Source organism: Rhinatrema bivittatum, chromosome 2 (assembly GCF_901001135.1).
Source record: "Rhinatrema bivittatum chromosome 2, aRhiBiv1.1, whole genome shotgun sequence".
NCBI classification, from domain to species: Eukaryota; Metazoa; Chordata; class Amphibia; order Gymnophiona; family Rhinatrematidae; genus Rhinatrema; species Rhinatrema bivittatum.
The window spans coordinates 688466437-688481259 of record NC_042616.1 but is presented as its reverse complement, the minus strand read 5'-3'; positions in this window follow the sequence as shown (position 1 = coordinate 688481259).

The following is a 14823-nucleotide window of genomic DNA, read 5'->3' as shown; positions in this document are numbered from 1 at the left end:
ATCTAGGTATCGCACTCGAAAATTCCCTTTTCGCGTGCGATACCTTTGGAAAATGACTCCCTTAGTTGGCTAGTGATGAAATGTGCAGAGATGGCAGGGACAATTTATGTTGTAGCTTGATAGATTTTACTCTGTTCTCGCTCACAATGTAGCTGGGAGAGTTAAGAACATAAGAATTTGCTATACTGGATCAAACTGAGGGTTCATTGAACCCAGCATCTTGTTTCCAACAGTGACCAATCCAGGATACAAGTACCTGGCAAATACCCAAAACAGTAAATAAATCCCATGCTACTATTAAGCAGTGGCTATTCCCTAAGTCAATTTGATTAACAGCAGTTTATGGACGTCTCCAGTAACCTGTCAAAATATGTTTTAAACCCAGCTATGCCACATCTTCTGGCAATGAATACCAGAGCTTAATTGTACATTGCTTGAAAACAAGTTTCTCCAATTTGTTTCAAATGGGGGAGAGAGAGAGAGAGAGAGAGAGAGAGAGAGAGAGAGAGAGAGAGAGAGAGAGAGAGAGAGAGAGATTTGCTATAGTGTCTACTCCCTAGACAGGTATTTGTATCCCTATGAGAGGCTCACCTAGTAACTCGAGGTGGGGATTAGGTATTAGTGTAGGGGGTTGGGGGCCACTTTCACATTCAATGTGAGACGTACGAACAGAACAGTGGTCTCTTGTGCAGATTTGAAGGCCTTCGGTGTGGGGAAACTCACTCCAAGATGAGATTTGGGCAATGTTCTCTCCACCTAGCTTGTTGTTGCCCAGGTAGAGTGTCCATCAAGCTAGGTGGAGGGAACATTGCCCAAATCTCATCTTGGAGTGAGTTTCCCCACCCCGAAGGCCATCAAATCTTCACAAGAGACCACTGTTCTGTTCGTACGTCTCACGTTGAATGTGAAAGTGGCCCCCAACCCCCTACACTAATACCTAATCCCCACCTCGAGTTACTAGGTGAGCCTCTCATAGGGATACAAATACCTGTCTAGGGAGTAGACACCACAGCAAGTCTCTCTCTTTCTCCCTCCCTCCCTCTTTCTCCCTCCCTCCCTCCCTCCCTCCCCAACCTTTACTGGCCTGTAATGCAAATGAAAGGGCTGTAGCTAGGAGCCGTGCTAACACTGTGGCTGTTATCGTGGCACACGATAACTGTTTCCTGCTTTACATATGCTCTGCCCCAAGAATTACAAATTTGCATTCGCAAATCGCGTTAACGGCTGTTAGCGCGATTTGTGAATTTATCTCCCGCGATAACCCCTTAGTCCTTCTATTATCCGAAAGAATAACTGATTCACATTTACCCATTCTAGTACTTTCATGATGTAATAAACATGAATCATATCTCTCCTAAGCTGTCTTTTCTCTAAGCTGAACAGCCCTAACCTAACCTCTTTAGCCTTTCTGCATAGGAAAGCCATTCCTTTTATCATTTTGGTTGCTCTTCTCTGAACCTTTTCCAGTGCAACTATATATTTTTTGAGATGCGGTAACCAGAATTGCACACAGTACTCAAGATCCGGTCTCATCATGGAGCAATATGACATTCTCTATTTTATTCACTATTCCTTTCCTAATAATTCCTAGCATTCTATTGCAGCTGAAAATCCTCTTAAATATGGCCAGTTATAACATAATCAGTTAGATTGCACTTCCATATGTTAATGAAAATAACCCCCATGAGAGGCAAACTTTTAACTCACAGAATATGGTTGAAATTTTTATTTTTGGTTTATTTAAAATATTTCTAGTCTGCTTATAACAAAATAATGTACTAAGTTGATTACAATATAAAACATGAAATACAATGTAATAAATCACACAATAATATACTAAAAAAATGATATGAAGCAAAATAAAACAAAAAACAACAAAAATTCAATTCAAATATAAAAAATAATTTGTCATACTCAAATATAAAAAATAATTTGTTGTTGATAGTGCATGTCCTTCCTGAAATATAGCATGTTATAATGTGCAGTAATGCACCAAATTTATAGTTTTTATCAATGAAACACATCAGTACTCGTAGAACATAAGGAAGTTTTCTTGAGAATCCCTTTATCTAGTTCATATGTCTTTAATACTGTGTAACATATTGCTATTTCTGTTGGCTCACAAGAAAATAAATATTTTCCAAAACTCTTTTTATATATGTATGTATACTGTATGCTGATTTGTTCAATGTACTATGGGAACATGAAGTGATAATTTTCCATCAGAGGAATACAGCCTAAGGAATATCTGAACAGTAAGGTGGCAAAATTGTTTTTCATTGGTCACATCTGCTGTATTGTACTAAGGTACACAATTAATTAAATAGGACTGACAGATAATGCACCTGTGGTAAGTATTACATAACTACATAGCCTGTTTATAAGAAGACATCAGTTAATCAAATTCAAACAACATCAAATTATCATCATTTTTCAATTATTTACTTGTAAAACATACTGATAAGCATACTGGGTTTTTTTTTACCTATACCTAAGTAAATTGGGATGAAATAACTTTCTACATGAGAAAGATGGCCTTCAGTTGTAATGTTTCAAACATATTTAGTTTTCACACTAATACCTGAGGTTATCATCATCATTATGACCTTTATATTAAAAATAATATACTTTCTAAAGAATGTTATGACAGATGAACTATTTCTCTCTTAATCAGTTTATTTTTACATAATATAGGCCTGGATTTATAAAAATGCACTAAATATCGCATGAGATAGGAAAAGGGCTGTGTTTTATGGTAATAGGCAGTTTATCACAATTTGCGCTAATACCTATGCGAAGCGCTATCTTACCACAAATTGCGATAACTTTTTCTCACTTTGCGATTAGTGCCATAATTGTTGTATTTCCTTCATACAACCTCTGGGGGGATCATGTTTAGTAGTTTTAAGCTCCTGGAGAACCAGTCTAGCTATCAGGTGCCTCCTACCACCACTGGGTGGAGAGAGAGAGAGAGAAAGAGCGAGAGAGAGAGGAAACTCACCCAAAGATGAGATTTGTGCAATGTTCTCTCAACCTAGCTTGTGGATGCTCAATCTGGGTAGCACTTTGGGTGAGTTTCTTCACTCCGAAGCTCATCAAATCTTCACAAGAGAGCACTGTTCTGTTCATACGTCTCACTTTGAATGTCAAAGTGGCACCTAACCCCTACACTAATAAATAAACCTCACCTCGAGTTACTAGGTGGGCCTCCATAGAGATATAAATTCCTATCTAGTGTAAGGGCATTATAGCTACTCTCTCTCTCTCTCTCTCTCTCTCTCTCTCTCTCTCTCTCTCTCTCTCTCCCTCCCTCTCTCCCTCTCCCTCTCCCCCTCCCCCCCCCTCCCAGTGATGGTAGGAGTGCCCTGATAGCTAGGCTGGCTCTCCAGGAGCTTAAAAATGGTGCAATACAGCTTCACAAAGCTGTGAGCCCAGCCCACGTGGCCAAAAATCCTCTCATTTGCATTGCACTATGTGTTATGCTTTCACGCGTATTAATGGTGTTTTCGAAGGCATTTTTTGTATGTAAAAACGCCTTATAGCACTTTGATAAATAACCCCCATACTTTGCAAGTGAATTGGATGAAGCTAATGAGATTTCTTACTGGCAAAATTGTAAAAGTATGGTATGCCTAGGGTTATTAAAGAATGGTAAAGTAACCACTGTATGGGGATGGTTCGTATTACAGAGATTCTTAACAGTCATGGTTGAGTAGTTGATGTAGTAGACCAATGGGGTGAAATCATCAGCTGAAAGGGCTGACCAGACCCTTCTATAGACAGTAAACTCCTCTTTGGGTAGTTTAGATTTAGTAAAGACTTGGGATTCCACTTGTTTCCTCACTTAAACTCACTGAGAATTGATGTAATTGAGTTCAAACCATTCCATGTAGTAGGGACTAACACAGAAAAAAATTGTTTTGGTTCATTAATTCATTGTCTATGCCTCCATAATTTCATTGATTTCAAACAATTTAAATTTTCATTTATTCATGCCATTCATTTCTCATTAAAGTCAATAGGGGAAGCAATGCATCCTACTTTCAGCTCCAAAACTGAGGTTTTCTATTCATTTTTAGTAAAACTTGCAGGTAGACATCAGCAGCAAAGGGAAGGGAATTGCAAGACACCAAGAGTGGGGCAAAGTGGCACCAAGTGTGGCATGAATAGCCTAAGGCACTGTAACAGGGCAAAGTAGCCTAAACAGAGGCATCAACAACCCAAGGCATCATGAGAGTAGAGCAAAGCAGTACCAAGAGTGGCAAGAACATCCCTAGGCTCCAAAAGAGGGGCAAAGGGCATCAAGAACAGTAGCATGAAAACTCCAAGGGACAACAAAAGATGCAGAAAGTGTGTAAACATCATATTGGCATGGTAAGGCAAGAGAATTTGAAAATAATTTAGATGAGAGCAGGAGCAGAAACACCCAAGGCACCAAGAAAAGCTCAGAGAAGAGGAGAACAGGTGTTTAAAACTACAAGGCATAGGTGCAGATCAATGCATCAAGAAGAGTGGCATTATCACCCCAAGGCTCTGTGAGGGGTCAACATAGCCAAAACAGTGGAACGAACACCCCAAGAAACTAAAAGAGAAACAAAAGTCACCATCAGTGACATATACATTCCAAGGCACTGTGAGAGGGTGACCAGCAGCAGCAGTGGAATGAACTCTCTAAGGCACAGCGAGAGGAATGAAGCAATGGCAACGGCATGAACATCATAAGGCACCTAATCATGACCAAAGGGCACCAACAATAGTGGTGTGAACACCATAAGACAATTATACAGTAAAAATGTAACATCAACAGTGGCATGAAGACTACAAGCCAGAGAAAGAAGAATGAAGCAACATCGACAATGGTACGAACACCCCGAGGCTTAGAGTATGGTGGACGGCAAACAGCAGAGTGGAAACAATACCCCCAGCAGCTTAGGGCAAACAGCAGATTGGTATTAAAATCCTCAAGGCATCAAGAATGGGGTACGTCAAATAGAGCAGTGGCATCAAAACTCCAAAGATGTAGAATATGGGTTATGGCAAACAGCACAGTAGCATCAAAGCCCCGAGGCACTGTGAGAGGGAAAAAAGGGTACCAACAACAGTGGAATGAAAAATCTAAGACACCAAGAGAACAGCAAAGCAGTACCAATAGTTGAATAAATAATCCAAGACATCAAAAAGAGTCAAAACAGTACGATTAGAATCAGGAGTTCTCAAAAGCATCATGAGAGGGCCAGGAGAAAGCTGGATAGTAGTAGACTAATTCAGTAAGGTACAGCACCAGGAAAGAGGTAGGATGATAGGAGAATCCTTTAATTTTTTTTATTTTTTTTTTTTCATTTTGAGGACAAAATATTCCAGTATAACCAACAGATAAGCAGAGTGAGAGAACCAGGTTGGGACCTAGGAACAGAACAATGAAAAGGCAAGGTGCAGAACAAGAAAGGTAGGGCATGAGGAGCAGACAAGCCAGCACAGCAGCAGAAACAAAAGAGGCTCCTAGAAACAACATAGAAAGATGCTAAGGGCCAGTACTTTGGCATTGGTTCTCTGTAGGTGTACATTCAGTCCTCCTGCCATTCACACGGAAATTCTGGAAAACCTAACACAGGAAGGTTTATTCTAAGAAAGACCAAATTTTTTACCAGCTCTGGTGCCAAGTGTGATCAATGTGGACTGATATTGAGAATACCCTGGTAGGCAGAATAGGAAATATTGGGCCACACTGGTAAAGTCTGGACAGATCACAGCACGTGTGTGCCTGATAATCCAATGAATCTGTGACCTCAGCATTTACAGGCTCTTCCAGATAGTATATGACTGATAGTTGTGCTGATATCTCCTTTGCTTGGGGAAGAAAATCCCTTCTACTGCCAACTGCTGTAACAATGTCCTGTGTCAAGAGAGTCGGCCCAATAAAACAACAAGGAAGATGGTCTGATAAAGCCAGAAGGCAAATGTAGTAAAAGAAGACCAGTCTTCATAGCTGGAAGGATTCCTTTATTAATTATAAATAAAAGCATAGGTTGGATAAAAAAATGCCAAGAATGGATAAAAAACGTCCAACTAAGGCCGAGTTTCACCCTGGCAAAGGGCCGCGTCAGGGGCTGTAAAACATTAACATACAATAAATTAAAAAATGAAATTATAATGCACAATCTTGGTATATTCATTAATTTTAAAGAGTATACAAAAACATCTCAAGGCAACACAGAACACTCAAATATATGCTAATCATTAGAGAAGGAAAACTGATTAAATCAACAGGTACATATATAGCAGTTTCTTAAAAAAAGGGGGGACAGGAAGAAAAAGGGGGGAACAGGAAGAAAAAGAAATGGAGGAAAGAAAATATCTATATGATCTTAATATTACCTGTCCTGTGTGAAAGGCATCAAAAAGTTCAATAAAGACAGATAGCTGCTAGATGTATAATAGGATTTATACATCATTGCCATCCCTAAAAAATATTGAAATTATAATAGCTTAATAAATTGATACTTTTTTTAAAATTCTGGTAAACATTAGATATGTACTTCATAAAAACAACTAAATAGTATGATATTGAAATTTGTTATTTTACCTTGTTTATATGCAGTGACTTTGAAAACCACAAATGTATCACAGCATAGAACCTCACAATGAATAGCCATATTGTGGAGCTGTCTCAAGTTCAGAAGCCAGACTCATTAAAAATGTAATACTGTTTAAATCAGCTACGGTCACAGAAAATATTGTACATATGTTCAAATCCCAATTCCATTACCTAAGTTCTTGCTATTTAAACAATGCTGTGAAACAACTTATACCATAACGCTGCAGTATATTAATAGCATGTAGCAGCTCCTTCCTAACTGCATAGTAGTGAATCCCCAGGACTTTACCTATATAATAACATCCATCTTGACACATGATTTCAAGAAAACCATTACACCATTTTGTTCCAATGTTTAAAGGGAAAAAAAGCACCAAAAGACAATGACGTTATTTCCCATGCTATAGCAATTTGCATAGTGTGATTGACATTTGCAATCCTTTTGCTGACTAGAGTCATTGGCTCTTTTTAATGAAAAAAAGTTTTAAAAAACTATTAAAAAATGTTCAAAAAAAGTGGATCTAAAAATGTTTATTAAAAAAGGAAAAAACATGTTATGCATTTGAATTACTGGTAAAAAATAAATAGTTCAAAAAATAACTAGTTAAAATAGTGAAAAATAAAAATAAAAATTAGACAAAAAATAAATAATATAAAATATCCACAATAAATGCAAAATTGTATATTAAGACAGTAAAATGATAAATAATAAATTGGGTATGAGAAAAAAGAAGTGTGAAGCTTGCTGGGCAGACTGGATGGACCGATTGGTCTTCTTCTGCCATCATTTCTATGTTTCTATATGAAGAAGATTAATCATAAGATAAAAAATAAAACTGTAAAATATGCTAAAAAGATATAAAGGAATATAAAAGTTAAAATTTAAAGTTTAAGAACTAAAATTTAAAGAAAAAAAAAGAGGGTTAAATATATTACATAATTAAAAAAGAAGAAAGAAATACAGGTAATAAAAATTAATTTGTTAAAAAGTTAAAAAGAAAGAAGAATAAACATAAAATAAACAAAAAACTAAAATTGACAAAAAATTAAAAAACAATTATATATGCTAATATAGGAATTAAAAATTCTGTAAAACATAAATTAGGGGATAGGAACCATAAAAATACATTTAAAGATAATAAATCATAGGAAATGGGGTATTAAATATATTGCTTAATAAGTAAAATTGAAATAATGTTTAATAAAAGGGGGAGAAAGGAAGGAGATGGGAAAAAAAACTTTTGTGATTACAGACAGGACAGAAGGATGTTAGTCCTCACACTTGGGTGACATCATTGGATGCAGCCATGTGTCCACGAGGGGTCCTTCTTCAGATTTATAATATAGAGTTTGCAAAAAAATGAAAGAAACTGAAAGAAACCGAACTCTGTGGGTCTGTGGGTAGGTTTTATGAGGACTAACATCCTGCTGTCCTTGGGGAACACATGTTACAGGTAAGCAACTCTGCTTTTACCAAGGACAAGCAGGTGGTAGTCCTCACACACGAGTAGCTCCAGGCCTCTCCGAACATGAGCAGCAAAGAACAGGTGCCAACATACACAACAACTGGAGCTGTAGTAACGGAGAAGCAGGCCTGCACCCAAGGATAGAGCCCATGGAGGAAAGAGTTGGGTTTTCATGGCTTGAAGAGGTTACAGAGGACAGACTGCCCGAAATGACTATCCTGCCTGCAATATTTGTCCAGATAGTAATGTGAGGCAAAAGTGTGGAGGGAACTCCAGCTTGCTGCCCTGCAGATCTCAAGGATGGGAACCGCACACAAGTGAGCCATCAAAACTGACATGGCTCGGACAGAGTGAGCTTTGATGTGACCATCAAGTTGTAAATCCGCCTACGTGTAGCAGAAGGCGATGCAATCCGCTAGCCAGTGGGATAGTGTGTGCTTGGAGACTGCGAACAGATGCATAGAGGCACTGTGGGGTGCTGTCTGTTCCAAGTAGAATGCAAGCACCCTCTTGTAATCCAGGGTGTGCAAAGCCCATTTACCGAGGTGAGCGTGAGGCTGTAGTAAAAATGATGGCAGCACAATGGACTGGTTGAGATGAAACTTCGAAACCACCTTGGGTAGTAACTTGGCGTGTGTCGGTAGGACCACCCTGCCATGACAAAACTTCGTATAAGGAGGATACAATACCAGCGCTTGCAGCTCACCTACCCTATGAGCCGATGTTAACACAACCAAGAAGATCACTTTCCATGAAAGGTACTTGAGATCACAAGAGCTCAATGGCTCAATAGAGGTTTCATGAGTTGCGAAAGGACCACATTGAGATCCCAAGAAACTGCCGGGGGGTGAGTGGGAGGCTTCATTTGAGGCAAACCCTTCATAAACTGGCCAACTAGTGGATAGCAAGAAATTGGGGAACCATCCGAACCCCGATGGTGTGCCCGTATGGCGCTGAAGTGGACCCTCACTGATGTGGTCTGCAGAATGGACTCATAGAGGGACAATAGCTAGTCCAGAAGTGCAAGAGGGAGCAAGAGAAGGGAAACAAACTGCAACCCTTGCACCAGAAAGAGAACCATTTCTACTTTAGATTATAGGGCTTCCTTGTGGAAGGTTTTCTGGACTCCAGAAGGACACGGGATATCCCCTCTGTTGGACCGAGGGCCTCCATTGTCACCCAATCAACATCCAAGCTGTGAGGGCCAGGGTCCGAATGGTTGAATAGTTGGTGTAGTAGACCAATGGGGTGAAATCATTATTCCTTTGGAATCCCTGATCCGGCCACCACCATTGAATCCCTTGCCTCTCTCAAGGGCATGAAACCCTCCGATGCCTCTTGTGCCTTTCTCAGTGCCTTCAAGGACCTGGCCATGTGCACGATGGGCCTTTGGCACCCCGCATCCCCAGAGGGTGGCAGCGAGAGTGAGACCCCCTACAACCCCTGGAAGGGTGAGGCATCTGTATCCTCCTCGGAGGAATTGGAGGATTTGCCTTCTGAACCTTCTCCCCTGGAGGAACAATGGTGATCTCCCCCTGAGAACCTCTCCTTTGTGGGGTTCATCAGGGCCATGGTCAAATCAGTGTTCTTCCAATTATTGACAGAGCAGGACTCCAGGCACAAAATTCTTGAAATCTTGCAGTTCATGGATGCCCCATAGGAGGTGATGGTGGTTACCAGTCCAAGACATTTTCAAGGAGCTGGTTCAAGATGGCCCTACAGCCCTTCCCCCTCAGATGATTCACTCACTGGTATGGGGGCTAGTGGTGATGGCAGTGGTGCACCCAGAGGCCGTTGAGGGGCTTGGAGCAATGGAACTGGCTGCATGGGTACACCAAGCAGCATGGGTACACCAAGCAGTATGTCGAGCCACTCCAGCAAAGGTGCAAGCACTGGTGGAGCAGGTTCTTGTGGCGGAGGTGGTACCTGGGGAACTGGAGGCTTGAGGCCCTGCAGGGCCTGGCTGACCGCCATTTGCACACACCTCTCTAGCTCCTCCTCAAAAGCCTGCAAGAATAAAATGGGCTGAGGAGGAGCCATAAGAATCGTTGCATCCCCTGGCTGAAGGGGAACCGAGCCCTCCACCGGTGCCAGTGGAGGCCGCCTGGCACCAGTGGGGTCATAGGGAAAGGCCTCCTCCACCCTCGACCACTTCGTGGGAGGCACCAAGTTGATGCCTTCTCTCGGTCTGGTTTGGAAGAAGTTGATCGATGCCAGTGTTTTTTGGACCTTTCTCAACAATCACCGTAGTCCATGCCCAATGCTGAGGGCAACATTGAGGAGCCTGAATGGGAAAGGGACAACAGGGACAGCAGTCAGTCCACCTCACCAAGCTCAGGACCCAATTGGGCTGGGGCAGGAGAACCCGAAAGAGCCAGAGCCGGGAGCTCCTCACCAAGTGGGGTGGAGGTTCCCGATGCCTAGGACGGACCACTTGGACCCAAAGAGTTTTTCCTTTTTGTTGAGACCGGCCCACCGACCCTTAGGAGTCATCTGGGCACAGAGTTCACATATGCGGACATCATGGGAAGCCCCCAGGCAAAGGACACAGAGCTCGTGGGGGTCCGTGATGGACATAGTCCAAGAACACTGGGGGCACCGGTGTAAGCCGGTAGATGCCATAGGAAAAAGAGTGCAATGCACGGTCAATGGTTGGTGGGTACCGAGAGGAGATGCCACCAGCGATTGACCGCAATGACCCGAAAAACTTACTAACTGGAGGCCGAGAAGGGTGAGGAACCCTATGAAACACATGGAAGGCGAAAAAAAGCACTTTGCAGTAGAAAATTATCAAAAAAGAAGCATGAGCTCCAAAACCGCAAGGCGACCACTCCATGGGAAGGAAGAGACTGAAGAAGGACCCCCACATGGATGCATGGTTAGCAACATGCTGGGCATGCTCACTGTGCCTGCAAAGTTTCTAGAAACTTTGAGAAAAGTTTTCCATGCCAGGCTCCATCTGATTATGTTACCCATGTGTGAGGACTACCGTCCTGCTTGTCGTTGGAGAAAAATCAGTTTCATGGTTTAGTCCAAACAGTATTAAATTAATATATATAACTCTGTTGAGTACCCCCTGCTTGTTGCCAGCCCTTCCTCAGTCTGCAGCAACCCCCTCCCCCTCCCTTTCCCATTCTTGGCACCCTCATTCTAAAGGAGATTCACTGGGTCAACAGCCAGCTGCCCCTCTCAGGTGTCACTACTGAGTGAAATCTGAGAATTTTTTCCCCCTGTGAAATCTGCCTCCATGGTAGACCAGACCCAGAAATCAAACCCAGCACCTGTTGAAGTTAGGGAGGCTGCAGAGGAAGCATTTAAGGTCCCTAGGGGGAAGAGAGTCCTAGTCATCACTCAACAGTAGCACCTCTTGATTTGGACAGCCCTGGTGAATGGTATCAAACTGGGAATTATCATTGCAATGACTGGGTTAAGTGAGTAGGGGATAATGCCATAAAACAGAGGAAAAAACTCCCAGGGCAGTGAAGAATGAAGATTCATGGCATCACTTTCCAGCCTCAGTTTAATTTGAGCTGGAAGCCCAAAAGAGTAGGAAGAAACAGCTGGGCAAAAATAAAATACAATAATTGATTTTTCATTTTTATATAATTAAAATAATGCAAAATGCTCTAATGTAACTACAGGAAATGAAAACATCTGTGCCTTGGAAGACTTCTGGCCATGACTTAACTTCATTAATATAAGGCGATAGAAGAAAAATGTTTTCCAACCGAAACTAAGAATAGCTTTTGGGAAAATAGTGTACACCCACTCATAATAACATAATGAAGGCATTTTATCAAAAAATCATAACATGGTGTTAAAATAGATTTAATATGTACAGCAAACAAAAATGAACTTTTAGTAATTCAATTAAAATGTCATGTATTCAGACAGGAAACATGGAAGAAAGAACATGCCTGGGGGATCAAATTTTCAAATTAAGGTCTGAGACAGAAAGTGTATCATTCCTAGCCAATGTTATTTCTCTTTATGTGGTGCATATGAAACACAGAGATTTTTGTTTTATATCTATACTCAACTCTTTTTTATGCTTTCCAATATATTGAATGCTGGAAAGAATTATATAAAATGGATCGATGTCTGACCATTTATCTGTCCTTCCACAGGTGCAATAACTAACGTACCAAAAAGTGATGGAAATTCACAAAATTAGGCCATGCAAGAAGAAAATGTGAATACCTTGGACAAGTGTGAAAACCAGAAATATCAGGTCAGCATTTTCTGAGAAACAAGCATTCACAAAAATTTTCCATTGATTTCCCCTTTGTGAGATAAGTCAGATATGATAGAGAGATTTAAATATCTCCAAGGTTTCTATGCACACGAGGTGGATCTCTTTAAAAAAAAAAGGAGGCTCTAGAACGAAGGTTCATGGGATGAGAATAAAAGGAGGTAAATTCAGGAGTAATCTTAGAAAATATTTCTTTATAAACAGGATAGTGGGTGCATGGAACAGCCTTTTCCCCTAACATGTGATGGGGCAAAGACTAGTTGGCACCATTCCAAAAGATGGCGTTGACTGGCACGCAGCCTAGTGGGCCCTCTGGACCCCACTAGACTCGAGAGATTCCCACTAGACTACCAGGGATGTTTTTTAAGGTAGTATGGGAATCTGGGGGGAGGGAATGTCACTAGACTATCAGGAACCTCTTCGAAGGAAGGTGGGACTTGAGGGGTATGAGGCCAAGATGGCTCCTCCATAGGGTCTGGATTGCAGGGGTGTTGTATTTGAAAGGGCAGGGGTTTGGGAAGGAGGTGGGGTGTTGCCCTATCGCTTTCAAAACATTTGGATTCTTTTGTTATATTTCAGCTGCCTCTATTTTATTTTTTTAGATTTGGGCCACCTCTAAAGGTGGCGAAAGGATGGGTGTCAATCTACTTAGACTCCAGGGGAAGTATTTTACATGGCTGGGATGAGTGTTTTGGGCTATTGTGGCCCTTTAAATTTAGTGCAGGAGCATTGGAAAGTGAGTTAACATCCTGATGCTTCCACCAAAAAGTGATCTACAGCTCCAGAGTTGTAGTTAACGTTTCGGTAAATATTGCCACGTGCATTATTTGTTGCAATCTGCTTTATTGGATTTGAATGAAATTTGCTAGTAATGAACTGCTTTGCATGCATTTTAAAACTGTATACATGTAAAACAACTTATTACAATGAGATGGGTTTTTAGGTAAAATATTGCGTGATATCACAGCGATATGGGTATATTGTGTGATATAAAGAGTATTTTGCATGATAAACATTATTTTTCACACATTATACTCTTATCTCAGCTTAGAAATGACCCCCTTAGTTGGGTTTCTGTTTCTAATCTAACATCTAGATCTGCCAGTAAGAAAGAAACTTCATACTGGAGACAAAGTACCCTCTGTTCTGGTCAAATATTAAAGGGTTGGGATTTTTGTTTGTTTGTTTTTTTTTTTGTTAAATATTCCACCTTTATGTGTTTTTAAAGTAGATTACAATCAGGTACTGTAGATATTTCCCTATCATGAAAGGGCTCACAATCTAAGGCCTGAATTCAGCAAGCCATGATGATTTTTTGTGGGAAGGACCCCACTTTTACGGGGGGTATAGCCATGATAGTGGGCCCCTTCTCTGAAAAAAGTTGATTTGTCTCGCGTAAAAACACCACAAGCAAAACAACTTTTCATTGTTTCTTTATCTTGCAATAGTGGCTCCCAAAGCATAGGGCAGCTACACCTTAAACGGCTGACATACCGAAAATACATAAGTTGCCCAAAATAAAAAAAATGCATGGGGGTCAAACTTGACCCATCCTCAGCCTGGGGCCATCACTCAAGGTGGCCACAACAGCCAAATTAAAAAAAAATTGCTCGGCTGAACATGCAACAGCCCCCCCTTGCCCCCCCCCCCCAACTTTGTCATCATAGGTCAAAAATGTGCCTTTGTGTATCCCAACACCCCCTTTCAAAAAACCAAGAACCAGCAAATTTTCTTGGTACCAATGTTCCTTCTAAGCTGCGTAATTGCGCGACCGCGCATAAGTTAAATTCCTGCCACCCACAAATGTTTATCTGCCGCGCAAAAAAAAAGTATAAATTTACGGATTTCAATGGCAAAATTGTAACGAGTTTCAGTAAGAATAGACGTGTTAGTATGGTGCTCAAAAATTAAATTTTCTTATCGACAGCGCATTAGTCATACTTTCGTTGATTTCAGTTTCCTGTTTTCCGTTTCCTGTTGATTGTGTGGTGTGGTGAACGGCGTTCATGAGAAAGGGTATAGGCAGACAGAAGATAACGGAAAATTATGTCGAAACGTGAATTCAAAGACGGAAGAAACGATAAAAGTTTGACTAAGAAAGAGAGATTGAACTTTAAAGTCGAATGGCTCAAAGAATATGTAGAAGCCGATATGCCGGAGTGCGTCGGCAAACAGCGAACGATTCTTGGAAATATTTTTAAGTTCAACTCGGAGAACTCTGTTGTCTGCGACATCTGCAAACAGGCGAATGCCCATTGTGCTTTCGCCCAAGGAAAACAGTGGGACGAATGGAAACTGGATTATTTAAAGCGACATTTACTCCAGAAAGCTCACGTTCAGTCTGTCGATTTGCTAAGAAATCAGCGTTGGGGAACATTTCGGGCATTGCTGAAGGAAACTACTGAAGAAAAGAAGACAAAAACTGAAATTTCTGAAAGAAAGTCGGCTTCCAGTGAGGAGGTAAAAATTCTAATTGATAATGTCCTCCTTGTCATAAAATTGAATTCTTT